Raw genomic sequence first — 25,048 nt, 5'->3', positions numbered from 1 at the left:
GGGGAAACTACTATCAGAGTGCAATTAGCAGTCTCAAACACACCTGTCTTATTTGCTGCTCTATATCTAGGACCTGACCAATGCTTGCCTATTATAAAGGTTAAAGAAGCCATTTGTTCCATGAAAATGAATGAATGAACGAATGAATGAATGAACGAACGAATGAATGGAATTCTTTGGCTTATACACTCAAAGACCTCCCATTGCTTGTAGGCTGAAGACCCTAAACCTTAAGATGGCCCACAAAGACTTTTTTATTGGAATCCTACACACCACTCCAGCCTTCCTTCCTTCCACTGTTCCATCTCTCTTTTAGCTCCAGCCATGTTGACTTTCCTCAGTTCCTGGAACACCACGGGTTCTCTCCAGGTCACTGTACATGCCATTTCTTTTGCCTAAGATATTCTTCCCCACTCTATTCATCTAAATATTCCCTACTCTTATCTTATTCCTTTTCCACCTCACTTCCTAGGAAAGCACTCAGGATAAAGGAGATACTCAATAACTATTTCCTGATTGACTGATTGATTACTTAAACATGTAATTCCTCAGCGAAGGGTCTCTAATTCTCTAGATTGAGTTGGAGTCCTTAATATATATTCCATAACAACTGGAACTTTTCCTTTGTGACTTATGTACTCTTAAAATTATTTACTTAATTACTTAGAAGTATTTACTAAATATTTGCCATCCTTCATGGAAGAAGACCCTGGAGGGCTAGGATTATGTCAGTCTTATTCTCTCCCAAATCTCCAGAGCATAGAAAGGTGTATTGCATATAGATACTTCACAAATATCTGCTGATTATGGGTGAACGCCTAATTTGTGTAAACTATAATATGAAGCTTTTGCTGAACATAATTAACGTTCAAAGAAAGACAAATAAGCATAAATGCACATTCAGGAAAAAATTATATAATACCTGATTGTATTAAAGAGACATTTAACGAGCACCTGCTTTTTGTAGATGAATAAAAGTATTGCCCCTCAAAGGCCTCACAGTATAATGAGGAGTATGAATTGTTAATCATCTTGTAGTTATTTATTTTACGCTATTCCTTTTAATTACAGATTCTCTACCCACCCATCCAAGTGCAGTAGGGCACATGGCTGCCTTGCTAGAAACTACCTTTTTCAGCCTCCCTTTAATCAGATACAGACATGTGACCAAAATCTGGCCAATGGGATGTGAACATCAGTGATGCATGCAACTTCTACACTATGATCTTCTAAGGAAGCTGCTTGCCTTCACCTTCCCTTCTCCCCCTCCAGGTGGCTAGGTGATAACAATAACTAAAGCCACCTCCTTGGACCTAGAGATAGAAGATCCATGGTTAGGATAGTATAGGCACTCTAGACTGTTCATTGTTTGTTCTGTAAGAGAGGAGTAAAACTTCCATCTTATTTCAGCCACTATAATTTGGGGCCTCTTTCTGTTACTGCAAGTTAACTTACATCCAAATAGAGGGGGCAAACAAATACACCACCATACATTAAGTGCAACAGTAGAAGTATGAAGGTAGAGTCTAATCTTACCAAGATATTAGCATCTGAAGATGAAATTCCTGCACCATCTAAATTACATCTAGATCACCCAGAATACATTCTAATTAGTAGTCAACCTTTCTCATGGCCTCTAGATTTTTCCAGAGCATGAAGAAATCTTAATTGCCTCCTGAACAAGGAGTGAAGTGTCACTTTCCATGTTGGTGAAACCTCTGAAATCATTTACCCATTCTTCCTCTGTGTTTTTCCTATATAATTGGACTAATTTCATCCATGAATGCAGTAACTGGGGGCTTACCTGTTGTGTGTACTTGATGTCATGTAAGTCAAATGGGCATATAATGGTCATCCATGGAGGTGGCCTAGAGAACTCAGCACGCAGCTCTGTGTCTATGAAGCGGGGCATGAAATGCTATAGAGAAGAGCCTCCAGGAAAAAGGAAAAAAAGGAATCTTCATATCTATAATAAGACATGAGATTCAGGATATTTAGCTTACTGGATTTATTGAGGCCCCTGTCTCATTCTACCTTGTATGACTTTATATACCCCATCACTCATGGGTTTTTCTTCAGAAGTTTTGACACCTCTCAGCAATCATCATCATGAGTGCACCTGCACTGATTGGGTCCACATATTTATGATACATGTAACATACTGTGACATAGGTTTTGTCAAAGCGGTAGACAGAAACTATTCCATGTTGTCTACAATAAGCTACTTACAAGAAGAACCTGTAAACTCCGGATTTCTTAGGCAAGTTGGCTTTATTTCAAACTCATTCCTATAATAATCTTTTTTCCTTTTTTTAATTTTTTAATATTTATTTTTGAGAGACAGAGAGAGACAGAGTGTGAGCGGGGGAGGGACAGAGTGTGAGCGGGGGAGGGGCAGAGAGAGAGGGAGACACAGAATCCGAAGCAGGCTCCAGGCCCTGAGCTGCCAGCATAGAGCCCGGCGTGGGGCTCGAACCCACAAGTGGTGAGATCATGACCTGAGCTGAACTCGGATGCTCAACCGATTGAGCCACCCAGGCGCCCCAGTAATAATCTTTTTAAACCCCCATGGAAATCAAATTATAATTTATATGGCTATGGAGGAATGAGCTATTTGGAAACACTTAGCATGCCTCTGCCTTTAAAGGAAACCAAATGTCACCTAAATGGTATTTGTTTTCATTTTTTTTACCTTAATACATCCAGTTGGCTTATATTGAGGGTTCGCTGCCAGTAAATTCATGTCCTGCTCGAAATCTGCACTGATGTGTATTTTATCTCAAAAAAGAATCTCAGAGTCTCTACCAAGTTACACTTTTCTCCTGACAACTCAGGAAGTTGTGGTCAGGATACTACGAACTACCTGTCTCCACAACCCAAGGATCTTCATGTGATAGATGATCTACAAAAATAGGTTCCCACAATTCCACCTATCCCTGACACACATGCTATTCCTAACACCAAGGTGGGGGGTGGGAGGCTGTTTCCCTTTCCTTGAAACTGGACTGGCCTCATGACACTCTCAGACCGAAAAAAAAAAAAAAAAAAAAAAAAAAAAAAAAAAAAAAAAGCAACCAAAATGACATTATGTGATTTCTGGGCCTACCCCCTTAAGAGATTCCGCAGGTTTCCTTGTGCCTTTTTGAGATCCAGATGCCGTGTGAAGAAGCACGGGCTACATCGCTGAACGATGAGAGACCATGAAGAAACAGAAAGAGTCAATCAGTCCTCTGCTGTTCCATCCACCCCACCTAAGGTCCCCAGGCCTGTGAATGAGGCGGTCTTGGCTCCTTCACATCCAGTTAGAGGACCACAGGGAACAGAGACCAGCCAAGCCCTGGCCAAATGGCAGGACTGTGAACAGCGAAGTAGTTGTGGTTACGTTAAGCCACTGAGCTGTGCGGTGGTTTGTTATACAGGCATGATAAATAAGACAGATGACAGAACTGAAGCGTAAGAGGCCATCACAGCTAGTCAAGTAGCAAAGCTGGGATTTGAACCCAGGCAACCCCGCATCAGAAGCCACACTTTTAATTACTATCCTATGATGACTGTTGGGCTGTAAACAAAAAGCAAAACTGAATGAGAAGGTAGATCAAAACCACAGTCTAAGAGGCAGGTATGAATAAAGGAAGGGGAAAAGACAATAAACAAAACAAAACAAAACAAAGATTAGGCCAGGGATCTGAGGCAACAGAGTCAAGAAAAGTATATAGGAAACAACATGGTTTTCAACATGTATTTTTGCCCTTTAACCCCTGCCTGAGGCAGGATATGTTTACCTTGATCTTCATTCATGTACACTATCCCTTAGAGTCCCATAAAAGAGGCAGCAGTTAAGAGCTTGAACTCAAGGGGCACCTGGGTGGCTCAGTCACTTAACCGTCAGACTTGAGCTCAGGTCATGGTCTTGCGGTTAGTGGGTTCAAGCCCCACGTGGGGCTCTGTGCTGACAGCTCAGAGCCTGGAGCCGCTTCAGAGTCTCTGCCTCCCTCTCTCTCTGCCCCTTCCCCACTCACACTCTGTCTCTCACTCACTCAACAATAAAGGAAAACATTAAAGAAAAAAAAGAGCTTGAACTCTGAGTTCAGTACCTCTCATCTCAAGCCCCTTCATCTTAGCTGTGTGCTCTGCTCACATCACTTAACATCTCTGAGTCTTCCTCTAATCCATCTATAAAAGAGCCAAAATAATTTCAACTAACTCATAATTTGTTATAAGGATTAAGTAAAATAATATACTCCTGATGAAGGGCCTCCTGGGTGGCTCAGTTGATTAAGCGTCTGACTCTTAGTTTCGGCTCAGGTCATGATCTCACAGTTGTTGCGGGTTTGGGCCCCGCATGGGGCTCCGTGCTGGAGGTGCGGAGCCTGCCTGGGATTCTCTCTCTCCCTCCCTCTCTACCCCTCCCATGCTCACACTGTCTCTCTCTCAAAATAAGGAAATAAACTTGAAAAAAATTAAAAATATAAATACTGCTGGTTAAATCTCAGCAAATGAGAGTTATTATTTTGATGAAAACCTACTTCACACTGTGGCCCAGAGACATTCCTCCGTACACCTTTGGCAGTGCTCCTTGTTTGGTCTGGTCTCAGATCTTCCACATTCTATTTGCAAATCCACGTGCAGCGTCAGCCACCAGATGTCTGTCCTCCCACACTGCTGTAGGCTAATTCCTCCTCGTGCACACACTGCTAAACTGCCATACCTGTTTGGCCTAGGGTTCAGAAAACTCTATTTTAAGCCCCCAACTGACTGCCAAATCTGAAAACCCCCTATCCAACCCCGGAATCTCATTTTGCATCTCTTGCCATGTTAAACAGTAAATAAATTACCCCCTGATCAAGGCAAAAGCCCTTTCAAAAGGGCCTTCCCTTTCCTTTCTTCTTTTATCATCAATCTTTGTTGCTAGTCAGGTCATTTTTTTTATAATGACATCTAAGCTCTCTGCTCCCATGGGCATCTGATACAGCCTGCTCTCTCTCAGCCTGTAATGCCCCAATCCTCCCTTTCTTTTCCCATTATCTCAAATTCCCCAGCCACTAGAGTGATACCAACAAGCTGACAACTCACTTGGCTGCCAGACCTCTTCTAAGTACTCATTAATTCGGCTGGTTCCAGAACAACATGCCTTCCTACCAGATGCAATTCTCTTCCCTTGCTTTTCGTTTTCCAAGCAAGGGGCCTGCACCTTGGAGTGGCTATGATGGATTGTTTTTAACTTTAATTTATTCCTGCATGCATAAAGAAAGCATGAGGATCCCGGTTCCCTTGATTAATGTACCGATACACCCTGAGAGCCTTCATTTTTGTTCCCAATCACATTTGGGAGGATGTGTCCATGGCATGCAATAGTGGTAGTCACCACGTTCTGCCTGGGGCGATGTTCTTCCCCTGAGTCTCCACAGACTCCTGGTGGAGCTTCATCCTCTGAGCTGGGCTACTCCGCATTTTACATTCCACCATGAGTTTTCTCTCTTCTCTTTCTTCTTGGGATATCATGAGAAATCTGGCTTTTATCTATCTATTTATTTATTTATTTATTTATTTATTTATTTATTTTTAACTTACATCCAAATTAGTTAGCATGTAGTGCAACAATGACTTCAGGAGTAGATTCCTTAATGCCCCTGACTCATTTAGCCCATCCCCCCTCCCACAACCCCTCCAGGAACCCTCTGTTTGTTCTCCACATTTAAGAGTCTCTTGTGTTTTGTCCCCTTCCCTGTTTTTATGTTCTTTTGCTTCCCTTTCCTTATGTTCATCTGTTTTGTCTCTTAAAGTCCTCATATGAGTGAAGTCATATGATTTTTGTCTTTCTCTGACTAATTTCACTTGGCATGATACTGTCTACTTCCATCCACGTAGCTGTGAATGGCAAGATTTCATTCTTTTTGATTGCTGTTTAATACTCCATTGTATATATATACCACATCTTCTTTATCCATGCATCCATCAATGGACATGTGGGCTCTTTCCATACTTTGGCTATTGTTGATAGTGCTGCTATAAACATGGGGGTGCATGTGTCCCTTGGAAAAAGCACACCTGTATCCCTTGGATAAATACCTAGTAGTGCAATTGCTGGGTCGTAGGGTAGTTCTATATTTAGTATTTTGAGGAAGCTCCATACTGTTTTCCAGAGTGGCTGCACCAGTTTGCATTCCCACCAGCAGTGCAAAAGAGATCCTCTTTCTCCACATCCTCGCCAACATCTGTTGTTGCCTGAGTTGTTAATGTTAGCCAAGGGAAATGTAACTTTTAGAAGAAACCTAGAACACTCCCTAAGAGAATCTAGTCCAATCAAGTAGCAATGCCTCACATTTCCAGGAGGAAGCAGTAATTCCTACAGCACAAAGCATCAGTCACTTCTAGCAACAATACCGGTAACAGTTCCAGAGAGTTTCCACAGAGATAGAAAGGACATGTTCCTCAGGAAAAGAAAGGACAGCAAAGCCCAGTGACATTCGCTCACTCTCTGAAAACTTGAAAACCAACAGATGAAAAGACAAATCAAAAATCTCTTACAAACCTATTTTCCCCAAATAGATGAGAGAGACGGAATCCTACCCTACCCAACCCTACCAACTACTAGAGAAGAACAGGGAGAGTCAATGAAAGTATCCAAAAAATAAGAAGATATTTTTTTTTCAAAGTCATTTGCCATATTTTTATTACAAAGTGTACCGAAATCATAGCGTAGGTCTGGGGGAGTAACAGGCTTTCTTTGTTCATAGAGTATCAGATGAACAGATCACAAAAATGTGAGTGCCTTCCTTTCATTGGGATCTGGTACACGGAAAGCTGGAGCAGCGAAGGAGAGCCAAGTGGAGACCAGGAATTTGCGGACAGAAGGGCTGCAGCATCTTTCTAGTTGAAGAAGACTTTCTTAGCAGCGACTCAACAATCCTGACAATCCCTTCAAGGGGATTCTCATGCCCACCTCACTCCCTCTCTACTGGCCAGGCTGTGTGTCATTCCCCTCCAACACAGGTGACATTGTGATGCCTCAGGAGCACTGCTCCTACTAGTCCTTTATTTGGAATTCCCAACATCCTCCCTTCTGACTACTTCCCCTACTCTTTGAAATCCTATTTGACACACATACGTATTCAGTATTTGTATGTATTCAGTTCAAATGTATTCAGTATTTCTATGGAGACTTCTCTGGTACATCTAGCTGCAATTTCTCACTCCTTCATTAGAATCCCGTCATCATCAACACGGCTAGCACTCATCAAGGCTCTTTTTTGTGTGTTCTGTTATAAAGCAAACATATTATTCAGGGTCTTTGTGGTATTAATTACTGCCTGTTTGGAGAGGCAGGGAGTGTGACGGATCAAGGGAAATGAAATGTGTGCTCTCAAGGGAATGGCTATCAGAATGTTGTTGGCGTTGTCATCGCCATCATCCCCATCAGCATCAACCATTATTTAACTGGTGCAGTTGCCCCATGATTGATACATTCTCTGCCCCCTGAAATTCATGTGCTCCCCTGCTTTTTCCTGTCTTCTGCATTAGAGGGGGCTGTGTGACTGGCTCTGACAAATGGGCTCTGTGCAGATGTGCCATGTGTCCCTTCCAACCTGAAGCATTTAAGAGCTGAGGAATAATGATCCCTGTCTTCCAGCTCTCTTTCCTTTTCCAGCAAGGTATGCATTGAAGTGGCAATGTCACAAGATTGAGGTGACCTGGATGACTGCTGAGCCGGTGGATGGATAGCAGTTGCCCTGGGGAGCCCCCTGACTCACAGCAGATTTTGTGTGAATGAAAAATAAACCTTGTTGGGTTGAGCGTCTGAGTTTGGGGAGGATATGTTAGGGCAGCACAGTCTATCCAAACCAATACATATCTAAGAGTTGGGTGCTCTTACTATGCCCATTTCTAAATGAGAAAACCAACACAGAGAGAATAGAGCTGTATGTACAAGGTAGGAACAGAACCACATTCCCTCATGTGCATGATCAGATCAAAACAACACCAACAGAGCCTATTGGAAAAATGTAAAGCTTATCAACAAACTCATTACTCAGAGAGAACCACCATTGTCACTAATGTGAAGACCGGATTTACTATTATGCTAAATCTAAATCACAACAATAACAAAAAATCATGGTGGAAGGCAAAATGGAACCTATCAGAGAGATATACTGATTCAGTAGATTGCTTCACTCTCAATTTTTTTCTTTAATGATTTTATCTGTTTGCATATATTTCATGCATGTACTAAGTAAACTCTGTATATTGTCTCACTCTAGTGAAACTACTAATTTTTTTGTCAGAGCATTTATTGATACATTCATTCATTCAACATATATTTATTAAATGTCTATCATATGCCGAGCACTCTGATAGCCCAGAGGGTTTGGCAGTGAAAACCACAAGCATAATTTCTACCCTCAGGGAGTACCGATAGTCTCATGGATTGGGAGGTCATAGGTCACCAGACAGATATAAATGAAGACAGTGATGAATGCTCTAAGGAAAGGGAACATGGTTCTAGAAAAACATTTGATGATAGAACCTTACGTGGATGGGACCATATAAGTGTTAGTTGAAAATATGGAACTTGAACAAAGATCCAGAAGCCAAGTCAGAGTTGAATATGGGATCAGGGTGAGAAAGAGGAGAGCATTCTAGACTGGGAAACAGCTCAGATAAAGGTTCAATGCCAGTAAAGTGCAGTCTGAAAAACTGAGAGGTCATTCTATAGGACATTAGAATTTTCATGAAAAAAATGATTTGAAAGATGAGACTCAAGAGTTAAGCAGAGAACAGACAGCTTAACACCTGCTTGGCCTGGGACACAGTGCTTGAGGAGAGGCCACTACCTGTTCTCTTAAAATCCTTTCTACTCTTCTTTCAATCAAAGAACACTTGTTTTTTCAACTGTGCACAAGGCAACCTGGAATAAAATCTACATTCACTAGCCTTCTTTACAACTAGTTATAACCTTGGCCCTAAGTGATTTATAGGATATAAGCAGAAATGGCGTGTGCAACTTGTAGCAAAGTTCCTTACCAGGGAGAGCGCCCTTTGCAACTCCATTATCTTTACTGCGGGCTAAAATACTGATGTAATGGCTGGAAGTGAGCAGCCATTTTGGACCAGGAGACGTACATGGAAAAGAAAATACATGTGACAGGAAAACAGTATAGAAGAGACCTTGTTCTCTGATGCCATATACCATCCCTCGATGGACTTCCCCTAGCTTCTAAAATATGAAAAAGAAATTCACTTCAGCCTTCTTTAAGCCACTGCTGTCTGGGGATTTTTTTCCCTTATTTCCATCTAAATGCAACCTAACCCAGTGCTGCATATTAAATAAACATTAAACTCCTTTAAAATGCTATTACATGATTTAGGAAATTGACATAATCATAATTGGAAGATAAATTTTCACTCAAGAATTCTAAGGAATTCTTCTCCTTCTGAGGAGCAAGGTTAGTGTACATTTTGCACAAAATCTTTGAAAGGAAAAATCGTATTTTAAGAAGAAATGCTGCATAACAAATTAAGAGATGTCCATTTAAAAGAGAATCATTATTGGGAGGCCTGGGTGGATCTGCTGGTTAAGCTTCCGACCCTTGATTTTGCCTCAGGTCATGATCTCCTGGTTTGTGTGATAAAGCCCCACACTGGGCTTTGCACTGACAGCACAGAGCCTGCTTGGGATTCTCTCTCCCTCTCTCTCTTCCTTTCCCACCCCCCCCCCCCCCCGCCCGCTCCATCTGTCTGTCTGTCTGTCTCTCGCAAAATACATAAATAAACTTTAAAAATAATTAAATAAATAAGAATCATTTTTTAAATGTTTATTTTTGAAAGAGAGAGCGCATGAGCGGGGGGGGGGGGGGGGGAGGGGGAGGGACAGGCAGAGAGGGAGACACAGAATCTGAAACAGGCTCCAGGCTCCACACTGTTGGCACAGAGCCCGATGTGGGGCTCAAACTCACAAACCGTGAGATCATAACCTGAGCTCAAGTCGGGTGTTTAACCGAGTGAGCCACCCAGGTGCCCTGAGAATCATTACTTTTTCAAGGCATTCTTCAAATCACTGGACACTACTTCTACTCCAGCAAGTCAGCTTCTTTATGAAACTAAGTTGCAGAGTGTGGGAACAAATAGACATCTAACAATCTGAGCAGGTCTGCTCAGACCACAGCAGCTAATGACTAGAGTAATGGACATCTTTTGCCGCTGGCTTTCCAATGCTGGAAAAAATACTGTGAAAAGTCAAGATTCTGTCTCTGTTTATAATTTGAGGCACGGCTAATCTTGAAGACAAGAATGGGTACAGTCCCCAGCTCTTCTTTATTTGCCCACTGATGTCCTGTGTCTTTTTCTAGCTGCTAAGCTACACACAAAGACTTGAGTCACTGAACTGTGGAACTGCCCTAGAAGACTGAGGCCTGGAGGGTAGAGAGGAGAGCACCCCACACCACTTACTGCAAGAACACTGATTAAGAGGTACTGAGAAGAATTACTGCCAGACTTTTTAGATAGCAGCAGTACAGGCATTTGAAGTTTTGGCTTCTAGACATGAGGAAGATGAGCAGCACACATATAACAAACATTCCTTAGCTTCCAAGGAGGTACCAGCACTAAGCTGCAGACTGCATGTAATCAACAAACTTTCCCTCCGCTCTTCCAAAGAAATGCCAAATCTGAAAAAGATGAAAATGACTGTGGGCCAAACAAGCAAACTTTTCTTCGGCTGAACTCCACGTCAGTCAATAAGAGGAAGGGCAGACGAGGGCTCAGTGAGCACAGAATCTAATTCCATGTGACAGTAGAGGAGATGACTGAGGACAGAGAGGGAGTCTGTCCCCTGTGGTCACGCAGCTGGACACTGTAGCTGGATTCACAGCAGGGCCTTCTGTTGCTCAGCTTTCTCTCCACAGCATCCCGCCACGTGGTGGTGCCTCTTAGCCCCATTGCTTCCTCCTCTTCGACCAGGATCAGCCATTGTGCAACACAACGGCATCTTGGGAGTCTTGAAAACCTGTGCGAGTGCAAAGTCATACTGCCTTCTGCCATGACGTTTCCCTGCCTTCCCCCCGAACTTGTGGGAAGTGCTGCGTCCTGACATTTGCACGGAGACAGGAGCTGTGAGAGAAAAAGCCACTGCCACTAATTCAAAGGCTCAGCCTATGGAAGGAATGGCTTTGTGCTGGTCGCAGCCTGTGTGCTCCCTTCCCTTGGCAAGATCTGACAGAAAAAAAGGAGAGAAATGGGGAATCAGATGGCTGCTTTTGCAATCCCCATTTTACAGATGAGAAGACCAAGGAATGGTGGGACTAAGGTACTCCCAGGATTCAAACCCCAGGTCTTCTGATTCCCAGTGTAATGCTCTCCCCATTGTGATACTGTGCTTCCAGACATTTGTGGTATAAAATTATGTAAGAATGCAGAAAAGTCACTAATCCTAACAAAATAAAGTAGGCTCCTGTTTTAGATTGAATTTGTCCCCCTAAAAAGATATGTTAAAGTCCTAACCCCTAATCCCTCAGAATGTGCCTTTATTGGTTAAAAGGGCTCTCACAGATGTAATCACTTAAGATGGGTTCACACTGGAGGAAGATGGGCCCCTAATCCCATGTGACTGTTGTCCTCATAAGAAGGAAGCCACATGAACAGAGACGTACAGGAAGGCACCATGTCACTACAAGGACGGGAGTGACATACCTACAGGCAAGGATGCTGAAGACATATTGTCAGCAAACGACCAGAAGCCAGGAAGAGGCAAGGAGGGGCTCTTCTCCACATTTTCTCAGAGGTAACAGGGCCCTGTGAGTAGTAGCTTCCAAAACAGCCAGCGAGACAATAAATGTCTGTTGTTCTAAGCCACCCAATTGGTGGTAGTTTATTATGGCAGCCCTAGGGAATTACTACAGCTCCCATTTAGACAAATCATAAACAAGGGAGAAGCATAAACAGCTTAGCGTCTGGTAGAGATACAAAAGCACCCATGTGGAATCACTTGGCCTCAGGCTACAACACCAATTCCCTGGGTGACCATGGGCACGTTAACTCCGTTCTCTCTGTCTCCCCTTTAACAACAAAAAAGCAGAAATGGAAATAGTAGCTCTCTTACAGTTTGAGGTTAAGGTTAAATGAGGCAATGCATGTTAAAACACATAGCACAGACAACACACAGAACATAATAAGGACTCAAGAATGTTATTATCACCATCATTATTTATTTTTCAAGGCAGATTTAAATACAAGGTGAGGAAGAACAGGAAAATAATTCACAAACTTAACAGAAGTCTCTATAATCAACCTTCTGTTCATGAATACTACAACTAGCTACAAGATGCATGTGACTATTTAAATTTAGATTAATAAAAGGAAACCAAAATCTTAGTTTGTAAGGCACACTAGCAACATTTCAAACACTTAACAGTCACATGTGGTTACTGGGGCTACCATATTGGTCAATACAGGGTAAAACATTTCTAGTATTGCAAGAAATTCTATTAGACAGCAAAGTCATCACCCTTGCTGCATTAAGGCCTAGGGTAGAGACTCTGCAGCAACAGAGGCCAAGATGTCAAAGTCATGTTATTTTCTTTTCCGCTTATAAAGAATTCCCAATGCTGAATCAGTAAATGGACATTTAAAAAATCCCTTTATCAGTGGCAAACATAAATGTCAGTTCTTATCACAACTTCAAATAGAATTCATAGCTACCTAAAATATTTCATCTACAGTTGGCTATGTTAGAAGCCATGAAATGGAGTGTGTATTAATCATATGATTACCAGGATATGAATAGCTTCCTTAACAGTATCCATAAAAATGGGAAGGCCTTTGAATTTTCGAAACAAGAATTGGTACAAACACATGTAAAATGAGCCCTAAACTCACTCCAGATTAAGAGAGGCCATTCTGGTGTAACATGTTGACCACACAAATACATTTTAAAAGTTGAGCACCTGGGATGGATTAAAAACCACACGGAGGACTGTAGCCAAAGCAAAGAAAATACAAAAATAAGCGATAGAAGAGAAATCAAAGTGACAATATGGTTTACAAGTCTCCGGTGAGATGTCGCCTAAAATGCTTTGTTCCCTGTAATTGGGCTATCACGAAGACATCATACAATGAACACCCAAGAGACAGCCCACGATGCTTCTACTCTTGATAACATTTCTGTTTCAATCGAGGGGGAAATCACACTTCAAGAAAAAGCAAATCAAAATAGAGAAATAAAGTTTGGTTTCCTACAAATCAGAGAAGACATCAAAGAACAATCAAATTCTCGAACCAAAGCCCAAAACTCTAACGAAATCACTTAATCCCAAGCATAAGAGGGTCATGGTGCACATGAGCAGAGATGTGGATAATATGGATTTTGGTCCCATTGCACTTTTTATAGTAAGAGAAAGTCCTGATCGACGGAAGTGATAAGGCCCAGGCATGTGGGAAGTAATCCCAAAGGGGTCACAGTGGAAGTCCAGTGACCTCTTACTGTCCAGCCATGCTTTATCTCACAGACATAGCCCACCATCAAATGAGTTCCTAGGGCAGACCGAGGAGACCAGGGGTGCCTGCCATAGTCACCCTGTCAAGATGTCCCCTGCCTCAGGAAATGATCACACCCTTCGGTCTTCCACATCAAATTTCACAGATTCTCCAAGTTCTCTTCTTTCTACCTCATAAATGTTAGTGTGGGAAGTGGCAGGGTCTGGCGAGCACACCCCAGTAAAGTCCTTCCATCCTCTTCCCTGAAAGTGAAATCCCTTCCAGCCTTTTCCCTGAAAAGGGAAGAGAAAAGATTAATGAAAGAGAAGATCCATACAAAAGAAGGGGTCAGAGAAAGAACATCTAAGAAAGAACCTTTCTAAAGAAGAAGAACCCCTCTCCATGCGAAACCACCATTGCCTCTCTGACAGCTCAAAGAGAAAATGTGGCAATTTTAACATCATGGCAACAACCCACTGATGCTCCACAGTCCTTTCATACGACACCTACCTGCCACCTGAATAGATGTGCTCATCTCCTCTTCCTTAGAGGGGTTCTGCACATATCAAGGTAGCCTCAAGTCAAAGGCATGCTACAGGTAGGCAGTCCAACTGTGAGTTGTTTCTGAGGTCCGATCCTGGACTGGTCCTACCACCATACAATACACAAAGGCTATCACATCCTTGCTGTGTACACTATTAAGAAATACAAGCAATATATTGCATGGTTTATTTCTGGACACACCCTTGCCACATAAAATGGGTTTGTTCCTCTACCTGAGCAGGAGGTTCTAGGCTGTTCAACCAGCTAGAAAGTGTATGCTCTAAAATGGTATATATGTGTTACAAGATAATGACTACATTCAACGATAAAGAATGAGGTTAATAAAAGACAAGAGCATCAGAAAATGAAGATTCAAACCTCTTAGTAGAAATTTTAAGAAAAAGGAATAGCCCAGTAAGCCATCAGAGCAACAGAGGTTGCTGTATTTAATGGCATATTGGTGACAACATCAGAAATAGCTTCAGTCTAGTATAAAAGGGATCTCAGTTTTAAATCAGCCTGGGCCCCTATCTCAGAACTTCAGAAGCTGTCTCTGGAAGGTCTCTCCCAGTTCTGTCCCTTCTTTTTTGCCAGTGTCTACATGTCCTGGGGGCTTCCTGAGTCCCACAAGAGGATATCCAACTGAGAACACCTGGGGATTTTGTTTTGCTACACTTAACACTCATCTGCCAACATGTTGTAAAAAGCAGTCCATACAACCAAACGTCATTCAGCTGTGATCTACACGAAAAACAAAATCGATGGGCAGATCCAAGGATAAGCAATTCACTAAAAATACTAACAAGATAATCCTAAAAATAGCAAAAAATACTGTGTGTTTACTGTGTGCCTGGCTTTAATCTAAACAATTTACACATAACTCCGCTAATCCTTGTAACAACTCTATGAAATAGGTACTATTATTATCTCTATTTGATATATATAAGAAACTGAAGCATGGCAAGACTAAGTAGTTTGCCCAAGGTCACATATCCAGGCATAAAGTTTCCAGAGACTGTATTCTTGACCACTAACTCTCCTACTTGCAAAGAGACACAAATTTAAGCGCATCCTTGTTTCTTTTAATAAAACACAAGAGAGTGAAAGGGTAGCATTAGAGTGAGAACTTTAAATTCACATAAAGATGTTTTTAGAAAAGAAATCATCTTCAGATATTAGTATAGAGAGGCACAGATAAATATCAAATTACTTAAAGCTGCTGCACAGCAAAGGAAGCAGTCAACAAAACTAAAAGGCAGCTAACGGAATGGGAGAAGATATTTTCAAATGACATATCCAGTAAAGAGTTAGAAAACAAAATATATAAAGACCTTATAAAACTCAACACCCCAAAAATGAATAATCCAATTAAAGTGAGCAGAAGACACAAATAGACACCTTTCCAAAGAAGACATCCAGATGACCAACAGACACATGAAAAGATGCTCAACATCACTCCTCATCAGGGAAATACAAATCAAAACCACACTCAGATACCACCTCACACTGGTCAGAGTGGCTAAAATGAACAAATCAGGAGACTATAGGTGCTGGAGAGGATGTGGAGAAAAGGGAACCCTCTTGCACTGTTGGTGGGAATGCAAACTGGTGCAAGCACTGTGGAAAATAGCATGGAGGTTTCTGAAAAAGCTAAAAATAGAACCACCCAATGATCCAGCAATCCCACTACTTGGTATTTACCTAAATACAAAAACACTAATTCAAAGGGATACACGCATCCCAAAGTTTATAGCAACACTATCTACAATAGCCAAATTATGGAAATATCCCAAGTGTCCATCAATTAGTGAATGGATAAAGAAGATGTGATACACACACACACACACACACACACACACACACTATGGAATATTACTCAGCCATAAAAGGAATGAAACCTTGCCATTTGTCAGTGACATGGAAGGAGCTCGAGAGTATTATGCTATGCAAAATAATTCAATCACAGAAAGTCAAATACCATATGATTTCACTCATGTGTGGAATCTAAGAAACAAAACAATCAAAGGGGAAAAAAGAGAAGAGAGAGAGAAAGGCAAACCAAGAAACAGACTCTTAATTGTAGGGAACAAACTGATGGTTACCAGAAGAGAGGTGGGTGGGGGATGGGTTAAATAGGTAATGAGGATTAAGGAGTGCACCTGTCCTGATGAGGCCCAGGGAAAGTACAGAAATGCCGAATCACTATGTTGTACACCTGTAACTAATATTATTACACTATTTGTCAACTAACTGGAACTTAAAACTTTGAAACATATCGAATGATTTGAGACACTACTTATACATGTGTGTGCTAGCTTTGCAGTCAAGTTCAATGGGAAGTATAAAGCAGAATTTTTCCAGTGAAAGACTATGGGCAGGTGTTGAATACATGTGCCATTTAGTCCACATGATATTTTCAACTTTTTAAAAAATTTGCGGCCAAAATACAAAAGCTGAACATTTTTACATGTTCATGGCCTTAGGAGACACAGGTGCCCCAACTCAGTCCCAAACTTCAGACTTCTCTAAGAGAAGGTTTGTCAATGCCCTCTCATGCATGAATACTTACAGCTAAAATGTACGTTTGTCCTTCAGAAGGAGCACAGGCTTGAGTTCACCACACTCACTACCACTCCCTTTTATCTTAAACCTGGCATCTTCCCTCGTTTATATTTCCCACTACAACCTCAGAAAACATCTGAGCACGTGAGTCCTAATTTGCAGGAAAGGAAAGGAAGTTAAAGAGGAAAAGATTCTGAACCAAAGGTGAAATAAAGGGATTGTGCTTCTAGCTGTAGGACTGCTACCACTACCTCATCCCCCATATACTCACTCTTTAAATGTGAGGCCAGTCTAGACATCAAAGTTGCACAGGTTATAAAACTTAGATAGGAGACAGAAGCAATAAATGGGAAGTCACAGCCGTGAGAAAGGAGTTTGTCACTGTTACAAGGGCTACCTAGGAGAGGCTCCACCTGTGCACGGCATGACAAAGAGAACTGGTCTGGGCTGGTGATATGGGACATACGGTGACCTCTGAGGCATGACGGGCAGTTACCAATGTTGCTTCTCACTGGTGTATTTGGTGGACTCTTCAGATAAGAGAATGACTTTTCCTTTCACTCTGCCAATTTCTAAACTTCCCAATTGCACTGTGATATTTATAGGTGCATGTGGTTTGTTGTGTTGTTTTTTTTTTTTTGCTTTTTTACTCATGCAAATATGCAAAAACTTATTAATTCATTCCATAAATGAGGATGGAAAGGATGGAGCTATGGGCACTGTGCCAGGCGCTGTGATATAAATCTACAAGGTAAACCATCAAAGCACACTTTCACAGATGGCTGCCATTGCAGGGAAGGTTACTTCCAGTATCCGAAGGTCACAGTAATTAGCTGTAGATAACTGATACAACCTTTTCCTGAGGTGCATCCCAACTCTAAAGGGAAACGACTGATGCTTCACAAAATACTGAGGAGGATGGACTTATTACAGGAAGAGCAGAATCAGAATTTCATGGTAGGATCAAACATAATACAAAATCTGGAAGGGTAAGTAGATTCAGGAAGCAGAAAGAGAGAAGCAAAAATAACTAATGCTACAAAATCATGAGGAAGGCTCACCACTGTCCTTGAGTTGTGCAAGATTCTGCTGAAACACGACTTCATCAGAACACATATCAGAAACCACCCTCTAACAGCTTAGTTGTGGCACCATTTCTATGAAAGATGAAAGGGTATCTGGACCGTGCTGTCTGCATTCTGATTCCAGTCTTACATTCTGAAACCACCCAAAGCAAGGCTCTTCATTCAAGTGGGCTTAAGAGACATGTCTGCTCCATGGTCAGTCCCATTTCACAACAGGAGGGTGCTCATTTCCATCCTGCTTCAAGAGGTCCCCTTAAATCTACAGTAGATCTGGGAGAAGGAAGGGAAGATACACTCATGAATTCTTAGATGGAGGCAGAGAAAGGCCTTGGGTCAGGTGTTCCTGCCAGACTGTCCCTGCCAAGGGTTCTTCAAATACTCTTATATGAAGATTAGACTGTCAGTCAGCTGGAGCTTGGCATATGCCATGTGAAGTTAGTAATTTTGTGGGAGTGAGTAGTGTGCTAATAAGTGTGCTGACCCAGGGCTTCTTCTGAGGGCCAGTTCACCAACCACCTCCCAAACAGCTCCTAGGTAGTGCCGAATCCCTTCTTCCCAGAGCCACAGGTTTTAGGCTCCTTTCTCTATGATTTTCTTCTCATAGACTACTGCTCAACTACCCACCATCCACAAACCTATTTTCTTTGTTTGGCCCGCCAGGAAACCAGTGCCTTATTTAAAGCAGAACCTAATTTCAGCAGGCCAAAATTTGGTTGTCATTCCCTTCAGGACAGGGAGGGCTTGGTTTTTAAAATCAAATTACTTAATTCTATTTCATGGAAGTGAGGAACTATTTCCTTGTCATCCTTCAGGAAGACATCTCATTCTCAGATCAGCTAAACAACCTCTTCCAATGCAGCAGCAGCAACAACGAAAGACATTCCACATGAAGATGGGTCAAACCTTTACTTACAATTTCATGTCTATTATGTATGCAACCTCACTATCCAGATAAGCTAATGGAATTAGGAGACAATTTCATCTTTTAAGCTCTTTATTTTGTTGGAATCCAGTGAAAACTTGAATATGGATCAACTTGAATATGGATCTTTACAGTCTGGCCTGTGTTCATAGGCAGGCAACAATCATAGGGGTAAAGCAATACTTTGAATTCATACTTCCAAATTCCAGTTCAGACCTCAATTTAGATACTTAAACATTGTGTGTCCTTGGGTAAGTTACTTAACTTCTAGAAGCCTCCATTCTCTTACCTAGAGAATGGGAGTAATATAGCCTTGCTATACTGCCCAGTCCTAGGCAATACACTAGATCTGAACATCTGGACAGGCATCCAGCACAGTGCCTGGCACAGAGCAGGGGCAAGGAACATAAATTATGGCAATGCCCAGCATGGAAGAGACAGCAATTAAAACAAGGAGAAACTGTTCTCCCTACTGCATCAAGGTTTAACAGTGCACCCAAAGAAAGGCTAAAGCTTCAACTATTGGCACAAACTATGTTTAAAAAATAAATTTTTGGAGAAAAAACAGACCAAAGAGGTATATCAAAAAGTTCACAGAAACTAAATGAATGGACAGATGGTCTGTGTTGAAGGATAGGAAGGCTCAATACTGTCATGATGTCAGTTCTTCCCAACTTAATCTACAGATTCAAAGCAATCCTAATCAAAATCCCAGCAAGTTATTTCATGGATATTAACAAACTGATTCCAAAGTTTATACAGAGAGGCAAAAGATGCAAAATGGCCAACGCAATATTGAAGGAAAACAAAGCTGGAGGACTAAAACTACCTGACTTCAAGGCTTACTATAAAGCTACAATAATCAAAACAGTATGGTATTGCAAATGAATACATAAGCAGATCAATGAGTACATTGATAGCAGTAGAGTAGAAAGCCCTGAAGTAGACCCACGTATACACAGTCAACTGGTTTTCAAAAAGGAGCAAAGGAAATATAAAGATGTGAAGATAGTCTTTTCAATAAATGGTTCCAGCACAACTAGACACCCATATGCAAAGAAGTGAACCTAGACACAGGCCTTATACCCTTCGCAAAACTTCACTCAAAAATGGATCACAAATTTAAATGTAAAAATGCAAACTATAAACCTCCTACAAGACAGCACAGGAAAAATCCAGCTGACCGTGGGTATAGTTATAACTTTTTTAGATATGACACCAAAGGCACAATCCATGAAAGAATTAAAAGTAAAAAAAAATTCTGCTCTGCAAAAGAAAATGTCAAAGGACAAGCCACAGACAGGGAGAAAGTATTTGCAAAAGACATATCTGATAAAGAACTGCTATCCAAAATACACAAAGAACTGTTAAAACTTAATAATAAAAAAAGCCCACAATTAAATACCGGGCCAAAGACTTTAACAAACACCTTACCAAAGAAACATGTAGATGTTAAATAAGCATGTGAAAACATGCTCCAAATCATGCCATCACACAAATACAAAATTAAAAACAACAAAATACCACTAAACACTTATTAGAATGGCCCAAATCCAGAACACTGATAACACTAAATGTTGGTGAGGATACAGAACAATAAGAAGTCTCATTACTGGGGCGCCTGGGTGGCTCAGTCAGTTAAGCGTCCGACTTCGGCTCAGGTCATGATCTCACGGCTCGTGAGTTCGAGCCCCACGTCGGGCTCTGTGCTGACAACTCAGAGCCTGGAGCCTGTTTCAGATTCTGTGTCTCCCTCTCTCTCTCTGACCCTCCCCCATTCATGCTCTGTCTCTCTGTCTCAAAAGTAAATAAACGTTAAAAAAAAAATAAAAAAAAAAAAAAAGAAGTCTCATTACTGCTGGTGGAAAAGAAAAATAGTACAGACACTTTGGAAGACAGTTGGGTAGATTCTTAAAAAACTAAACATACTCTTAGCATACAATCCAGCAATCACATACATCGGTATTTAGCCGAAAGAGTTAAAAATGTATGTCTGCACAAAAACCTGCACCTGGATGTTTATAGCAGCGTTAGTCACAATTGCCAACACCTGGAAGCAAGCAAGATGTCCTTCAGTTCATGCATGGGTAAACTGTCGTACACGCAGACAAGAGACTATTATTCCACACTAAAAGAAAATGAGCTAGGAAGCCATGAAAAGACAAGGAGGAAACTTAAGTACATATTATTAAGTGAAATAAGCCAACCTGAAAGGCTGTATACTGTATGATTCCAGTTATAGGACATTCTGGAAAAAGTAAATCTATCGAGACAGTAAAAAGATCAGTGGTTGCTGGGAAGGGGAAGGAGAGATGAACAGGCAGAGCACAGAGGATTTTTAGGGTGGCAGAAATACCCTGTTAGGATACCATAATGATGGATACATATCATTATACATTTGTCCAAATACCAAGAATAAATTGTAACATGGGGCACCTGGGTGACTCAGTCCGTTAAGCAGCCGTCTCTTGGTTTCTGCCCAGGTCATGATCTCAGGATTCCTGAGTTCTAGCCCCACATCAGGCTCCGCACCAATAGTGCAGAGCCTGCTTGGGATTCTCTCTTTCTCACTCTCTCTCTGCCCCTTCCCTACTCGCATGCCCGCGCCTGTGCTCACATGCACACACACGCACCTCCCTCTTTCTCTCAAAATAAATGAAATAAAAATAAATAAACAAAAAAAATTTTTTTAAAGAATAAACTGTAATAGAAACTATGGGCTTTGGGTGATTATAATTCATCCTTGTAGATTCATCACTTATAACAAATGTACCATTCTGGGGGACATGCTGATAATCAGGTAGGCTGTACATATGAGGGAGAAGGGGTATATGAAATATTTTGTACCTTCCCTTCAACTTTACTTGGAACCTAAAACCTTTTTTAAAAAATGAAGTCTCAATTTAAAACAAATTGTTGAACAACGTTGATTCATTCAGCCAATCTATAATGAGTAATGACTTTATACCAGATGAGAACTAAGCACTGGGGGTATAATGCTGAAAAATATTTGGTTAGTTTCTGTTATCATGGAGCTATGGGGAAATAAAAGTAAATAAACAAGTGACAAAATTAAATTGGGATACTGCTCAGGACAATAGAGAATATTCTGGAAGTGGGTGCCTAATAAAGTCCCCTTTGGGAAAAGCAGCTTTCCCAGAGGTCCTCTAAGCTGAGACTGTAAGGGCAGGCAGCAACTAGCAAAGTGAAGAAGGAGGGTAACAACAGGCACAAAGGTCTGGAAGTGAAAGCAAATGAACCCTTCCAAAGAACTAAAAGAAGTCAAGGAAGTCATAGAATGCAAGGGGGCCAAAAGGTATGCTTGGGGACTGGCAGGGGGGTGGTGGGCCAGGCTCAGGAGAGGGGATTTAATTCCAAATGCAATGGAAAGCTATCAGAGAGATTTCAGCAGAAAAGTGGCTTATTTTAAGGTAGCGGGACTATGGAAGATAACTTCCCCCTCCATATTTTGATTTTTCTAAAATCTCTATAATGAACAGGTACTACTCACGTAATTTTCAAAAAATTTAACAGTTTCCTTTAAAAAGAAAGAAATACATTAAGCCATACGTTAAGTAGGCCCTTTTCAGAGAGGAAGTCAGTGACCTGAACATCATTAACACCACCAAGAACTCAAACCAACGATGTAGAAATTGGAGAGGGTAAACACAGCATCTTTGGCTCAACGCATCAATCTAGAGATTTAGCTCAGCTGAGTTGCAGACCAGGCTCTAGACACTTCAACATGAAGTTCTCAGGGATTAACATCTTGAAGATATCAGAGAAACAAGCAAGAAGGAAGCTTAGAGATGTAAGGTGTTTTCAAACACTGTTAAGAAAAAGCCTTTTCTTTCCTTCTTCAAATGCAATTATGAACACACCACTGCAGTTTGAACAGGATGGGAAATGCAGGAGGGAAACCCCAACTGTGATGACTTAATGTCCTTTATTTCCTGTAGTGAATTCCTCCCCAAGACCTCGAGGCAAGGGCTCCTCAAAACCACTTGAAACGTATCCACCTTGATCCAACATTGAAGAAAATGCAGCCCACAGATGGGAAGCTCAAGCTTTTAGTCCTGGAAAGGACTGGCATGAGGTTGTTGGCTTAGTATAAAGCAGGGGTTTGACTCCCAGCACGTGTTCTGCATTCATTCTGGCTCCCTCTACCCAAAAATGAGTAAAAAAAGTAATTGCCAGAAATGAGGGTGCTCCAGGCAAAGAACTGGAGTGACAGCCAGACCAGCACATTTCTTTATAGCCCTCCTTACCCCACTTCCCAGGACCCAGTCAAGCCTTCAGGAGGTCACAGTCCACCCTCCGAAAGATCACCCACGCAGTTCTGTAGTTTAGTTTGGGCTCCAACTGTTGGGCTTAAATAACAACAATAACAACAACAAAGGGGACCTTACTGGCTCATTTATGAGGGAAGGCTAAGGTCAGTTGTTCCTGGCATGGTTAGATCTCACAGGACTTTTTCTCACCATCTCTTGCCTCAGCTTTTCTCTGAAGTGCTTCATATCAAGGGAAGATTCTCTCTACCACCATGGTCACTGACAAGTCTGAGTTTAAGATTCTTGGCATCCAAGATCCTGAAGATATGTGCAACTCTTCCCTGCTAATTCCAGCAAAAGTTCTCAGGAAGGCTTGATTTAGGACAGGTGCCCATACATCCCTGAAACAATCATTATAATCTGGTAAAACCTGGCTTTTGGATTGGCCCAGTCTGAGTCTTGTGCCCACTACAGGAGCCTCAAAGTAAAATCATCCCCATCTAGGGGAGTGGGAGAAAGACTGAAAATGACAGGTTGGTGGTTCCTACATGGACACTTGGGCTGCTTTTCTCTAAGAAAAAGGGCGGGGATACTTGGTCAGCAAATACAAGGTCTATCCTTGACATTTTATGTCTGTACCAGATCATTTCCTACTAGCTGAAAGTCAAATACTGCACACAATCCTAATTGAATTAGCCCCCCCATCAAAAACTACGTGGCGTCAACTAGAACCAAAGTGAAATGAAATCAGCTGAATTAAGAGATTTCTATGGTTTACTTGAAGTCAGATAGGTCCCAAGCCATGTCTGAAAATGCACATTGTAAAGCTATACTGGTATTTATTCCTTGTCTCTATGACAGGTAACTATAGAAAGAAAGAGTATTTGAATGCATATTACTAGATTTACTATATCTGCCTTTAGGATAAATAAAACCACTCAAAGCTTCCAAACATGACATGAATTTTTAACACCAAATCTTAAGAATTTTTTTTTACAAAGACCACAGAGGGTAATTGTATGCATATATGCAATTATAATGAAACTTATGGCTAATTTTTTAAAGAAATATCATCTTTCAGAGCACAGTAAGTACTCAGCATCTGCCTTTGCCTTCTCTGGACCATTGGCATGAGGAATAAGGTCAAACGCATATTTCAGAGCTTAGACGTTTCAAGTGTTCTACTCCTTGGGTTTCCAAAATAGCTCTCAGATTTCTTCAAAGGTTTATTCACAAAACAGAGCTAAAATGTAATGAGAAAAGGCTGAAAGAAAAGCTCTAACCCAGAGACATCAGGTGGCTTTTGAGAAGCACTTTAATGACAAAGCTGAAATCGACATCTGTTAGCACCTTTCATAATGGCCCCTGGAAAATGCACTGAATCCATTTAACTCTTGGCATCCAACAAGAAGGGATCCTCCAGGTCCAGCAACTATTGGATGCTCTAAACATAAGCCGCAGAGTGGCTGCGATGAGAGGAAAACAAAGCAAAATGAGGTAAAATGAAACTCACTTCTCTTCTACTTGCTCGTCCTGCCCTGGAGGGAAAGATGACAAAATCCACACGAGCTAAATTGCTGCACAAGCGAACCATGGGTAAGGGCCTTGGGTCAATCCAGGACAGGAGAATGACATCTGTTAATGTTTGGGGATGGTAACATTCCCCAAGGACCTTTAGAAACAATGCCAGCTTTCAAATAGCGCTGGTCACTTCCCTCCCCCTTCTCCCCATATAAACAATATCCTTCAAACTTTAATAATGGGAACCAAACCTCATGCCACACTTAACATAGCTGTTCAATGACTTTGCTGAGGAGAGTCCTTTTTTTTTAAGTAAAAAGTTTCTCTACCAAGCCAGTAGAATACAATTTAAAAAGTACATACGGTAAGCAAATTCAAGTACTGGATGGCTTAAAGATTAAAATTCTATCTTCCTAAACCCAGTTTGGCAAAATCTTTATTCTCACTTGGATTACTCCTTCTATAGAGAGTAATCCAAGTAATCCAGAAGTATGTAAATACGATTCTTTTACCCGTTGTAAAACACATGTCTGTGAGTACCTCTGAGGGAGCATAAGCTCTGAGGGACTATTGTGGAACAGTGAGGTTTGCACTTTTACCTCAAGGCCTCTAGTTCTGCTCTTTTAGCTCCTATTTTTTGAGGGTCTAATATATGCCAGACACAGGGAGTATTAAGG

General features: G+C 41.4%; 1 long non-coding RNA gene across 6 annotated transcripts in view; it reads right to left on the bottom strand.

The window, feature by feature from the left end:
- LOC113593591 (uncharacterized) overlaps positions 1-25,048 on the bottom strand; it is a 232,346-nt gene that overhangs the window by 191,005 nt on the left and 16,293 nt on the right. For 2 of the 6 annotated variants that reach the window (XR_008297074.1, XR_008297076.1), the window contains one exon: positions 12,181-13,760. The exons of 2 other annotated variants lie outside the window; for them this stretch is intronic. This is a non-coding gene — a long non-coding RNA (uncharacterized LOC113593591). Of the gene's footprint in view, positions 1-9,833; positions 11,209-12,180; positions 13,761-25,048 lie in introns of those variants that run through there. 2 more of the 6 variants (XR_008297077.1, XR_008297075.1) reach the window with 2 other exon arrangements.

This window comes from Acinonyx jubatus, chromosome A2 (assembly GCF_027475565.1).
Source record: "Acinonyx jubatus isolate Ajub_Pintada_27869175 chromosome A2, VMU_Ajub_asm_v1.0, whole genome shotgun sequence".
NCBI classification, from domain to species: Eukaryota; Metazoa; Chordata; class Mammalia; order Carnivora; family Felidae; genus Acinonyx; species Acinonyx jubatus.
This window is presented reverse-complemented; position numbering and strand designations above follow the sequence as displayed.